Source organism: Apus apus, chromosome 14, assembly GCF_020740795.1.
Source record: "Apus apus isolate bApuApu2 chromosome 14, bApuApu2.pri.cur, whole genome shotgun sequence".
In the NCBI taxonomy this organism is placed as follows: domain Eukaryota; kingdom Metazoa; phylum Chordata; class Aves; order Apodiformes; family Apodidae; genus Apus; species Apus apus.
In genome coordinates this window covers 990187-1003882 of record NC_067295.1, presented here as the reverse complement: position 1 = coordinate 1003882, position 13696 = coordinate 990187, and the positions used below count along the sequence as shown (strand labels likewise).

The 13696-nt window shown below is 43.9% G+C and overlaps 1 protein-coding gene across 5 annotated transcripts in view; it reads right to left on the bottom strand.

Moving 5' to 3' along the window:
- ARHGAP17 (Rho GTPase activating protein 17) overlaps positions 1 to 13696 on the bottom strand; it is a 43852-nt gene that overhangs the window by 29092 nt on the left and 1064 nt on the right. The gene's annotated exons all lie outside the window — the stretch shown is intronic.

Sequence of the window (13696 nt, the reverse complement as noted above, 5' to 3'; positions counted from 1 at the left end):
ATTTTGCTTCCTTTGGCAGCCTGTGGCAATGCTCAGCTTTGTGGACAGACTGTAGGAGTTTGGTTTCACCAGCACAGCATTTGGAAGACAAGTCAGAGCAGAAATGTGTTTGGCCAAGTACACTTCTCACCACAGAAACCAAGTTCGTTACGTTACACAAGCCCCAAATTAATCCTGTTTTGACTCCCCAGCATAAAACACTCCATCATTCATACTTCAGGTAAGGTAATGAATTGGGTTCCTTGGTGTTGTTGGATTTCTTCAAAAGAAACTAACATAACCCAAGACTGGTATCAATGTTCTGTGAGTTATTTCAAACATTTTACAATCACTGCAGGGTGACTGTCAGGTGATGGCCACCGTTTTCAATATCTACTGAGTATTTAGTGATCAGTACTCGCAACCAGTCACCATTTAGACTCCAACTTTGCCTACTGCCCGTTTTCCATCCAAATTAACAATATAAACTTCTGCAAATTGTTAAAACTGCTTTCCTTGTAAATCTGGAGGCCACTGAACTCCTGGGAAGATAACCCACAGCTTTCTATGGAAGGCCCCAGTGCAAAACCAGTTTCCCCATTAAAGGAATGCTCAGGTCACCAATTTAACCCACGTGGGAAGTGCTTTAAAAACCTGTTGCACCACCTCCAGGGCACCAAAATATTTAATTAGTTGAGATCTTTATCTTCAGAAGTCCAGCAGCTACAAAACTACAATTCAGGCCTTAATGAATGGATGATTTCTGCTCTCGTCTTCCCTTCTCCATTGAGCTTCTCCATCAAACTTCACATGGTCATTCAATCTAAAAGCTGCAGCTTTGATCCCTTCTCTAATCTCTGCCACCCGATGCTGAAGAATGAGGCCTGCCTGCTCTAATTAAGGGCAGACCAGGCTTTAGGAAGATCATCCTGGAAAGAAAGCAGACTGCTCCTTTGCAGTTGCAGGGAAACCCATGACAGACTGTTCGCATTAGGGGATCTGAAATTCCTTCCTCAGTGAAATGGATCCAAGGCTCCTCTCTCAAGCCAGGCAGTAAATTTAGCTATTTAGAACAACCAAGGCTCAAGCCAAATCCTATTTCAGGGCCACTCTCAGAGGTGCAGTCACTGCAGTGAGGCCCTGCAATGCCCTTCACAACTCCAACCCCCTCCCTGTAAAACATGCATGTTGTAATATTAGATCTTAAGAACTATACTAAATATGATGCAGTTTGAGGGGAAAACAAACAAACAAACAAACAACCTTCTCAAACCGTTGAGTCTGTGTAACAAATCCAGGTAGATAATTTGGAGCCCCACACACTACAAATCAGAGATGAACGTGAGCTGAAATTTCTAGATGGCAAGAATGCAACTGTGGTTTAACTGCAGAAGCAGATTTAAAGCAATTGTGTTTGCTGGAGGAAGCAGTGTCACAGTGAGCAGTCTCTGAGGAGTCCAACAGCTTTTACAAGTCTAGATACAAATAAAAATTTACAATGAAGTGCTTCCAGTTAACTACTGTCCCAGCAAATCAAGTGCTTATTGCTAACCTACTATTTCATACCATGAACTTTCCATAAAAGTCAGTTATTAGTATAATTTATTTAAAATGTATACAAAAACCCTCACACAGTATCTTGGCAAAGAACTGTATTTAATGCCCAGTATTTATTTACATTAAAAAGTTTATTTTCACACCAGGCCCCTTCCTTCTTCCAAGGAAGCAACAAACTTTTACTAATGCAGAATAATTTTATCTAAAATTAGCTGGGTACAATTGTGATGTAAGAGACAGCAGAGCACAAAACAACCTAAATAATTATTAAATGTCTTATTCCTTACTCTCAGGTGCAATTTTACAATCTCTGCATGCCAACATAAATGCTGCTGCTGCCAGCCCGGGAATTCCCCCTGCCAGGGGTGTGCTCCAGCAGCACCCACAACCAGAGCACTGGTGCTAGTAGAAAATTAACCTGGCTGAGGAGCAGCAATCCATCATCCTGCAGCCACCTCCCTTTCCTAACTGGCTCTCTAGAGCTGCTCACCTTGTCCCTCCAGAGCAGCCTGAATTTTACGCCAGCTTGAGTCACCACCAAGGCACCGTGACAAGGAGCAAACGTTGGATTCCCCCGTCACGTGCTTCCCTACAGCCCTTCTCCTTTCAGCAGTTCCCTCTTCCCCAAACTTCAGGTACAGGTCCCTAGCGCTCACACCCTTCCCCTGCATCAGCAGCAGGCACGGGCAGCTCAGTCTGGAATTCCATCCAATAACATAAATGCCTGGTTTCCAGTGCTCCCCAAGCCACCCCATGGCTGCCCCACTCCCTGTCCCTGGGCAGGGGAACTGGCACCAGGCAGGCTGCGCAGGGAGAGGGGAAATCTGTCCCTTTTAGCAACAGCAGCTACTTAATGTCAGTTTAAGACGATCACAAAACTGTGCCCTGGGGCCAATATTTCATTACCATCAGCTGGCAGAGCTGCTGAAAAATGTTGTGTCCTCCCTCCCACCGCCCTCAGCTGTTCCCTGGGCCCAGCACAAGCATCTCCACTAGTCAACAGCTCCAAGGACTGACATGGCTGAAAACTGATCTGGTTGGAATAAGCCCCATTTTTCGGTCGGATCACTGCTGAGATAATGAGGTCGAGCACAAAGGGGTGGGAATAAAGGGTAGGGCAGGGGGGATCAAGGCTTGGTAGAAGGGCATGACTGTGGAGTGGCATTCAGTGGTACCCCTGGAGCACAGAGTCTGGGCAGCAGCTGGCGTTTCTGGGTAGGGATAAGGGAACAGCTCCTGGATTTCCTACATGTGGGTTTGGCAGCTTGTAGTTTTTGGACAGGACAAGTCCCCTTGCCAAACCACCTACTGACATGAGAACTCCTTCACATTCAAGGGGGGGGGGGGGGGGAAGACAAAAACTCACCCAAAACCCTCAAACATATCCTGAACTTTCAAACATGACACTACTACCCACTAAACTCTAGATTTAACTTCAGTGATTTCTTCTACCAGAGTCCTGCACTGTCAAGCCCTGGAAGACTCCTAAAAGCAGCAACACCTTTTTGCAAAGGCAAACCTCTGACAGGCACATTTGAATAGGAAAAATATGGAATATTGGAAGGAGCAAAAGACACTGAACTGGTAAAAAAAAAATCCAGGGCATTTTTTGCATATTTGTTTGGTTTTCTGCACTTTGGCAGGATGCTACAGCTTTATTACCTTGTGTGTCAGAAAACTCCAATCCAATACTGAATATTTCACCTAAGGTAATGCTGTTCTTAAACTTCATATGCTGTCCAGACATGTCTATTTTAAGGTCAGGGATTCACAAAACTGGCAAGAAAAAGCCTTTGAAAAGGAACCAAACTAAATCAACACAAAAAGCAAAACAAGGAAACACTGAAAAGACAGAACAATGAAGTAGGAATAGAAACTAAGATAGCAAAAAGGAGTTGGAGGCTTTGAAATAACAGGAAAAAAATAAGTAAATGGTAATTCAAGGACCTGAAGTTACATAGAGTTTACTACCAGGCTAGTGACAACATAGGGATTATTCCTCGTAACTGCTACTGCACAGTGAAGCTTCTGCACTGATTTTCTGGTCAGTAGCCATGACTAACAATTAATGGCTGAGCCCTTTATTATGTTTCACCAACAGGAAAGCCAGCTTCTGAGCTGAGTCTGACAATTACCCTGCAACGAGCCACCCACCCCATGATGGGGCTGCCCGGCACTGGATACAGACGGGTCTGTTTTTGTGTTGCTTAGAGACGGTGCACACAAGAGCACAGCGCCGTGTGTGACATCCAGCTCCAGGCCACGGCTGCCCTGCCATGTGGTGCACATGAGGCTTTTTGCTGCTCTAGCATGAAACTGAAAGTTAACTCTATCTGTAGATTGCTGAGAAGGAAACAGGAGCCTCGAACTAACAGTCTAATCAAGGTGTGTTAACCCATCCTGCTCTTCAACACAAACACCAGGAGCTACTTTACAAAGCCAGCATTACTTTACCCTCCTGTTCCATTCGTGCAAAAAAGCACCAGACCAGAACACTTAAGCTGTGTGTTAAATCAGCTCACAGAGAGAAAAAAACAGTTCAATGTTCAACTGAAAGAGAGGTTGCAACAGCTCAGCTCACACGTTTTTCTACCTTTCTAGCTTCTCTTCATTTTCTACAGAACACAGAACTTTTCAACAGGTGGATTAACATTTCCTATTGATTGCTTGATAATTAGTTCACAGACAAAAAAAGTGACATTTGAATAAACTGATGCACATTTCAAAGCCTTCACCTTCCAATCAAAAGGCTTCCATCAAAGCCCTGACCTTCCAATCTGCACGCAAGGCACCTTATTCTCTAAAAAAGGGCCAACCTTGTCACTTCACTTTCCTGCCACTGGCTAAGGGAGTTTTTTGCAGCCTTACCTCTGTCACTGAGGCCGTGTGTGCACATGCACCCCACCAGCAGCAAGCTCCAGAAGCATTAACAGCACTCAGCAATCACCCACCTTATGAAAAAACCTAAGTTCAGTGATTTTTGGCACAGGATCACTCGTGCAACAGACTCCTCTTTTATTGATCCTTCCCACCTAAAACTGATTGGGATATTCTGCATACTTGTTTTTTTGCAGATCCCCTGCCTCTTTGATTCACTCCGCTGCAGTCACTCCAGGATGTTCCTGTCATTTTGCAATGCAATTAACTTCAAAAGAAAACAATCTGTGTCAAGGAAAAAAAGGCTCCACCTCACTTAAGAGAAGAACTTGTGACCTCACCCAGCTGGCGTATATTTATGAAGCTCGTTTCCTGTTGAGACAGCAGGACTGTCCAAGCATAAGATGCTCCACTATTCTGACCTGTTTTATCAGCCATGGAGGAGCAATTACAAACTCAAAGCTTTTAAGATTATTTTGTGCCTAAGGAATAACTTCTAACCAAAATGTTCTAACTCTGTCACCAAAGCAATGTGCAGATAAAAAGGACACTCGAGAGCTCCCTGGTTTTTTTCAGGCATCAAGTGCTGCTCTAGGCATGACAGTGTCAGTGAGGATCAAGTTCAGCCTTGCTTTCAAGGCTGGTACCTAGAACAATCAAGCAACTCTAGAAAAAATGAGGTAATGAAGCACAGCATTCTGCTGAAATCACCTGATATCTCACCACCAACTGCTTGGTACAGAACCCCCAGAGCTCAGTCATTCTTACCCAGTTTAATTCGCATTATTTAACTCCCATTAGGTTTCGGATCAGAGCTGTGCCTCAGCCAATGAGGGCAGTCACTGCTGCCTTATGTGCCACCCAACACAGGGGGCTGGAGTTCTTGTAGAACACCAAAAAAATGGAGCTACTTCTTTTGACAAGTTATGAAACCTTTCTGGAAACTGCATAGAGTATTAGAAAACATTTCTAACACACACAGACACTTTTCATTTAAGCACATCCTAAGAAGGTCGTACGTATTTAGCACTTCACCATTTGCTAATACAATGACCTCTAATGAGCAGTTCTGGTCACATCATCACAGCATCTGATCCATTATCATTAAAGGGACCTAAAAATACCATGAAAGCACCTAGGAAATACATCTGCTTTCATAAATCCCAAGTGTATCACATTACGGCATCAGGTTGAAGCAGCTTGTTAGATCACCCCCAGCTGTTTTAGCAGGTTAAATCATCACTATTTTGGGATTTGACTCTGGGCATAACCTGGTATTAAAATTATTTGCTCTAAAAGAATCACCATCAGAGCAGGCTGGAATCAAGGAATCACAGCTTCATCCACCAAGAGGGTAATATAAGATGATTTTGCTTATATGAATAAATTTCAGAAGGGCAGGACTCCCCTGGGAGTGCAGGTGCAGAGCTGACAGCTCAGCCCAGCAGCTGTCCCTAAAGCAGATCCTAGTGTATTTTTACCTTCACTACTCTGCTGTTATGTCATATACCAAAACCTCCACTGTGGATGCACCTAACACCCCAGGACAACACATCCTTTCCTGCTCTTTCAGCCTCCTCTGCTTGCCTGTGGTGTTTTGCCCAGGCAGCCCCATGGGTCCAGGGGGGAAGGTGACTCAGGCTCTGGTTATGAGCTGTGACAAGAATCAGGTTTGGCACAATCATAATTCCTGCCCTAGACCTTTCAAAACCTTGTAAAACCAACAAAGAAACCTCTGCAGAGAAAAATGACATTTTATTCATCATTTCAAGGCAACACGAGACGACGCTTTCTGGAGGCAGGTGCTCCCCTCACCCTCACTGTGCAGCCCCAACCGCCCAGCAAAGCAGGAAGCCCGGGATGATCCAGCTCCCTCAGTTCCTGAAGTGTCAGCCTGCCCATTGGGAGTATTTTATCAGTCTCTGATCTGCTTCATCAAGCAGCCACATGGAGAAGAGAGCCAAAGGGATGAGGACATGCTTGCAAAAGGGCAATTAATATTTCCCAAATCCCTGAGTTGGGAGTCTTATTTTTTTCTGCAACAAAAATCTCAAGTATTTTACACACTGCCCACTCAGCAGTTGACACACAAGTCTGCCACAAAGTTCTAGAATACCTCTGTTCTTCTAACCAACAGGCTCTAGCCAGCTCTCCACTGGGAAGCACAACAATTCACTAAGGTATCCTCAAGTCAACAAAATCTAGCACAACTAAAATAAGTCATTCTTCAGAACTGAATACCAGAAATTTTTGTACAAGTTTGAAAGGCATTTTCTGCATCTATTAAGGGGAAGCAAAATAACTGAAGCTTCACCTGCCCTGGAAGCACTCACTCACTGCTCAGGAAAATAAGGTAATACATCCAGGAGCTCATTCTTACACAGCACAGGCACAGAGAAACATGCCTCTCTCCTACATGATTCACTTGAAGTGAAAACAGATAGCTGAAACTATAAAAATTTGGACTTTCAGAGCAGCAGGGGAGGAGACTACACCTCCAGCACCCTCTTCAGCTGTGGGGTAAGGTGGAGCTCAGCCTCAGCAGTGATGGTACAGCCAAAGCTCACACAGACCAACACCAGCCTGGTGCTACAGAAGATCAGATCAGCTATGCAGAGGCCACCCCTGGCTCAGGAAGCTCCAGAGACAGACGGAGCTGGTGGCTGGGAGAAGATGCGTGGGAAGCACTGAGGGATCTCCCAGCATCACACCCTGCCTGTGTCAGCTGCCTCTGGACGCTGGGCAAGGCAGACACAGCTCAGTCGAGGCATTCCCAGGTTTTCATGTGGTCTGGAATCACATCACAAGTGATGAGGCTTTTTAAACCGAGGGCTGAGCAAATACTTACTCATTGATTTTAAAACCTGTTGCAGCCTTTGTAAGAGCACTCCTCCCTGCTGCACTTGTATCTAGAATGTTTTAAAGGGTGGTTTTCTGGCACTCACCACACTGCAATGCAGTAAGAGGGCAGCATTAGACATAGTGAACAACTTCTCCAGAGAAACACATTTCTTAAAAACACAACTTAATTTCTTAAAGAGTTTCTAGACTTAAGGATTCTTAATGATGAAGACTATAAATGAACAAAACATCATCTTGTCCCTGAAGAATTCAGAGACACTGATGAACTAACTGCCTTTACAAAACTTAGAGGGAACACCTCAAAGCAGGGCAGACTAGAGTCTTCTGTTTTCTGACCATCTGTTCACAGGGAAAACCTCCCTCCTTACCAAGGGCTCCAGCTCACCAATGTCCCTTCTCCCCAGCAGCCACAGGCGCTCAGCCTGACAGACTGAACAGCTCACAAGCTGTTCACAGAGACAGAACAACTGAAGAAAATATATTTTTTTCTTCAGCTTTTGGAATCCACTTGGGGTACATGGATCAATGTGATTAACACACAACTGAAACGATCCCACAGCTTGGACACAACTTATATCCACAAGCTGCTCCATTTGCTGCTGCATTAATGGCAGCCACAAATACACCGGGAGTGCCAAGTCTTACCAAGAGCACCAGCCCCAAACTGAAAACATAATAGCTGCATGTTTTTCTATAACTGGAAGTTTGTACTGCTAGAAAAATCAGACTCTCATGCTGCACAACACAACAGATTGTGTCAGCTTTCCCCAAAGGGTGCAGGAAATAGATAAATACACAGCTACCAAGAAACTCAGTTGATCTGTGGGGGCTGAGCAGCAGTGTTACAGGGCAACTGCTCCTTCTTGCCTTGCTCACCTCCCAGATGGAAACACCATTTTGCAGAGCTGAGCAGCTCTGCCCAGCCTGGCAGTGGCAGGAGCTGTGCACAGCCCATGCAGCCCTACCCCGTGCTGCTGCTCCCGGCCCTGCGGAGCTGATGGACACTCAGGTCTGCCTGTTCAGCAGCCAAGCTACCAACAAACAGATGTTTAGGTGACACATTCCCTTCCCTAGCAGAACACCAGGGCTTCAGCACTCGCAGGCATTTTATTTCATTTCTTGACAGTCACACAAAGTCCAAATGCCTGCAGTTGCTCAGGAACACAGGTCTTCCTAATTCAATCTGCTCAGAGTCTTTAAACCCGTCACTGAATTCATCTTCCATCCAGAAAGATCTAAGTCAATTTTCTAATTAAAGAGACCTCAAACTTCACTGGAGATAAACAGGAAATGTTTCAGATAACTATTATAAACACTGAAAGGAGATTTTTCTTTCTATGAGTACTCAGATGCAGACAAATGCCAACCTAAAAGACCAACCACAAAGCAGGTTCTCACCCTGCCCATAAATACGAACATATTTCAATGTTGTTTACTACTTCAAATATCTTCACCAATGACAACACCACCAGCAAGCAAATAACGCCTGTATTTTTTTGCCTTTTTTAGAAGGATGTTTGAGTGAGCCAGAAATTTTCAGTTACTGGGGTCATACTCAGTTTTACTTTTTCTTCAACACAAGAACCATAAAAAAAAAAACCACATTAAAGAATTGTTTCTTTGCTATTAAATGGCATTGCAGGGTCCACGTTCTATTGGCTGCATGTTAGTAGCTCCTCACACTTATTCAATAATAGGCATTTTAACACAACTTGCTTTAATGCAATAAATATGTTACAAGAACACCAATTCCCACTGAGGACCCAGACTGCCAAGTGGCTTGAAGAAACACTAAATATAGTTTAGCACAGTAGCTTCTATGCAGGGCATGAGCTATTAAAAGATAGGTTCAAATACTCCTGTTGAGTCACAGAAGTGTCATGTGTACAGGGCCTGGGAAACCTATTTGTATACCAGAATTTGTATTTAAATAGTGGAAAACTAGAAAATAAGCTATAGTAAGTTAGCTTCTTGCATGAAAAAAGATCTCTCTAAGGTGGTGTGTGGTGTCTCCCAGATTTCTAATTAGTCAGATCTGCTCTTCCCCGGTTTAAATTACTGTAACAGCCTAAGGGCAGATAGAGTATCTCTCCCAGTAAGTATATCCAGTCCTGATGTCGGGTGACTTCACCAGACCTACACTTTCCAGACCAGTTGGCCAGAGTAATTTTTAATCTGCCTGGTACTCTGGTGTTTGCACCTAAAAAATGAAAAAAGAAACTGCTGGGAACAACATGAGTAGCTGTGTCCCCAGAGGCAGGAAAGCCTAACTCACATAAAATTGTTAGACAGTCTAACAAGTGCCATTAATTACCAACCTGTTTTTCTGTAAGTAAACAGCATGATACAAACACCTCTGTGGGCTCATTCCTCACATGAATTACTTAGCTATGTAGTTCAAATGCTTATTAGTGTATCATTTGAAAGCCTTTAATGACAATAGCTCTGAACATTTATTTTCATTAGAGATGACTGCAAGTATAAAGCAGAATACTTCCCGAGCTTCTAATCAAAAACTGTCTCCCTTTGTAATTTATAAAAGGATATGAACACTAAGACAAGCACTTGCAGATATCTGAAGAATTACCTTTGTTGACATCATACACAATATGATCCTTTTAATTTAACATGCAGGAGAATCTGCTGATGGAGCATCCCAAGGAAAGGCATCAACAGGCAGTTCCTCACCTCTTCCAATGTGAGAGACCACACGTACCTACTGAAGCCACGGCTTCCATTTGTCAAGACACTGGACCCAGGGGAAGCACAAATGAAACGTGTGTGTGGAACAGAACTATGGGCATAAGCCTTGATCCTCAAGACAGATGAAGGTTGAGAGGAATTAATACATCAACTCCACTCAAAGCAAGCTCAGCACAGCCTCTAAGGACTTACAGGCCACCTGAAAATCAGGAAGTCCAGTTCTTATCTTCTCCACTCTCTCTCCTGCTTAATTGTTTGAGCCTAACTAAAATTTCCAAGCTGTTTCCAATTGTTTGTGCTGAAGTTTGGACATAGCTCAAAAAAAAAAAAAAAAAAAAAAGGCCAACTTTGGAATGGTTATGTTGTGGGATTAGCTGTGCTGGGTATTGGCCACGGTCAAGACACCAGTTTATCCCAACACACTCATTCAGCTCCTGTGGGACCCTGGGAAGCCTCAGGTCCCCTGCACACCCTGGCCCTGCTTCTTGGGAATTACCTCTGACTCAATGCGAGATCCTTCCCAGTGGCATGAAAAGCAACACACACTGAGCTTCACAGTCCATCTGCCTCTACAGAAGGCTACTCTGGGAGAGTTCAGATGCCACCTCCCAACCAGAGATTGTCCCAGTCACCTGACCCAGGCTTGGATGGTGTCTCCAAAGCAGCCAATTCTCACTGACACCAGCAGACACAAGCACAGTGACCATGGCTGGAACTGCCCCTTTTTTTATGAACACAAGATGTGTTGTTTCATTGCCCCTCTTCCTCCAAGTTTATACAGACAAATAATTGATATTTTACTTTATGGATTAACCAGAGCTTGAGCTGTTCTGCTCATCAGGAATGCTTGCTTGCAGATCTGCAAAACTTACAACAAATCTGTTAAATAGATAAAAAGTACTCAGTGGCAGAGTGAATGCTTGTCTTAAGGCATCCAACAACATCCACAAGGTAATTGCTGCTAAATATTGAGGACATCTATTAATTACTGTGGAATCCTGTTCCACACAGCTAATCCCCTCTTTAATTAGTTTCCTACATATATTTCATAATTCTATAAAATACCATCCTTGCAGACTCATAGGCTTCCCATACATGCCATTCCTCTGCTTTAATGAAGCTCTTAGACATCTTATTTTTCATTCTAAGTAGTTACTTCTCTGGTCATGTCACGTATTTGTGGTACAAGGCCAAGGATACCAACCTTGGGAAGCTGGCTGTCAGAAAGGCAGCACCATTCCCACCTACAGCAAGCTGAACGGGATCAATCCTCAACTAATGTAGAGTTAAATGTCTCTTTGTTAAAGAGAACAAAACCATGGTAAGACACATCAATGATGCACAGCCAGGGTTTGCTGACCTCACCAGACTGTGCCTGTTCTCCTCACCTCCCCACCCTTCAGCTTTGTTAAAAAAAACTCTGAATGAGCGAAAAGAAAATCAGTAGAAAATACCTCTGCCTAAGGGAACACCATGAAAAGCAGCAGCCGGTTATAGATCACCCTACAGAGCAGCAGATGACCCAGAAGGGTTGATGTCTCAGAAAGTAAACAGCAGTAGGCAGCCCACCTCGGGTCCCCAGCCACCTCAGGGGAGCTGGCAGAGGGAGGGATGTGACCCCTCAGCACAGACCCTCAGACTGCTCCTCCAAATACTGCAGCTCTTGTGGGGCTGCTCACTCACCTGCTAGATCTGCCAGCAGTGTACAGGGTCTTGAAATATCAACCACAGCCCCTTCAAGGCATTCACATACTCAGAAGAGCCCTTTGGACACAGGATTTGATTCCTCATCCTGTCCAGGCATAAAAAAAACCCCACTTGCTTCTGCTAACACTGCCTGACCAATCCTGCTGAATGACTGTCACACCTCTCACACCTCCCAAGAGCTCCAGAGTGCTCAGAAAGCAGCACTGCCTGAAATTTGAAAACCTCAGCCCACATATTTGCAAGTGAAACCAGTCACAAATCTTTCACTACCAAGTGATTTTACTTTGGGAAATAAGACCTGACTGCTTGCCTAGTGCACGAAATCTTAGGAGGCTAGAAATATTATTAATTATTCACCAATTAATTTTAATAGCACATTTGACACTTCTTGAAACTAAGTGTTTTTCGCATTAGCTTTTACTAACACTGCAGAATGAGCCACGTCTCCCCTGCCCACTGGCTGCTCTGAGCAGCACTGGTGTGGAGCTGCAGGGCTGAGACACCCCCCTCGTCTCCCCAGCTGCAGGAGGTGCAAAAGCCTTTCCAGAAATAGTCTCTGACTATCAGATCAGAGCCTTCACCAGGCCCTGGGCTCTGCTCGGCCTCGGAACCAGTTGCTATTTAAAATGCTGTTTTCATCTAAGTGAATATCTAACACCTCTTTATATGCAACAGGGTATCCTGAAAGCCAGATCAAGCACTGCAATGATGAGTCAAAAAAAAAAAACAAAACAAAAACAAACTTCAAAAAAAATGTGCACATGAATACACTGCACTGGGAAATGTAAAAATACCTTCCTTGAGTCTCCACTGTTAGAGCTCCTGTAAGTACAGGTGGTCACACATGGCAGAAGCCAACACAAACCTCCCGAGTTCTTTCCCTTCCATCCCCAAACCACTTTCAGAAACTAAGTTTCCTGAGTTCCATCAGGATTAATGCTGACCTCAAGCAAGGAAAATTATTCCAGTTCAATTTTGCTTTAGCTTGGAGAGACACAAATACTAAGATCAGCAATCAAGAAGAACCACCTTGTGCTACCAAGACCCCACAAACCAGCCCCTAAAAGGGCCACTGTGGATCACTCAAGGCACTTACAAACGTGAGGAAAGAATTTATGAGAAAAAGGCAACGAGTCTAAATGTTATGGCTACCCTCATACTTCAGAGTTTTCTCATCTTTACTCAATTAAAAGAGAAGTTTGTATGCTCTTGGGTGGAGAATTCATACAACTAACTTAGTTTATTACTAAAAACACTCTATAAGTAAGAACAGAACCAATCAGGATGAACCTCTATTTAATCCCAACTGCAACAGGAAAGAAAGAGTTTAATTGAAACTAACTATTAATATTAAGCTTATAAAAACAAATAAATGAGTCAATGTAACTTTAAACAGTTTTTAATGAAAAACAATTACAGATACTTGTCTGTATTTTAATGAAACTAGAAACATTCACTGCTCCAGCCTCAGGCTGCCAAGGCACCAGTGAGTACCTGGAGAAGAGCATGAGCAACGACCCTGCCCAGAGACAACCCCACCCTGAGAGCCTCCCTCGGGAGCCTCCAGCCAAAGGTCACCCAGAGCCTCCCAACACACAACTACAAACAGCTCTCCTGATTTAATTCTGATTTTCCCCCTAGAGTAGAAAGCAGCCAGAGATGTTTATCCGACTCAGTACAACACAGATTACTTGAAATTCCACTTGGGATTTGGAACTGTGGGCCCAAGGCATGCAAAGAGGGAATGCTAATGATCACTCCAGCAATATATAAAAACCAATTCCATTAATTTATATGAAATGAGAATTAAAGGACACATGATTGGTTTGGTAGTCACTCTCTTATACAGCAAAACAAACACCCTATTAAAAATCCACTGCTTGGTCAGTATTACCTGATACACTGGAGCTGGTTTGTGTGTGCAGGTCCCAAGAAAAACAAACGTTGTATCGAGTGAATGACTGGAGAGGAGGCCACGAAATTACAAACTCGGATAATGGGAAAGTTGGCT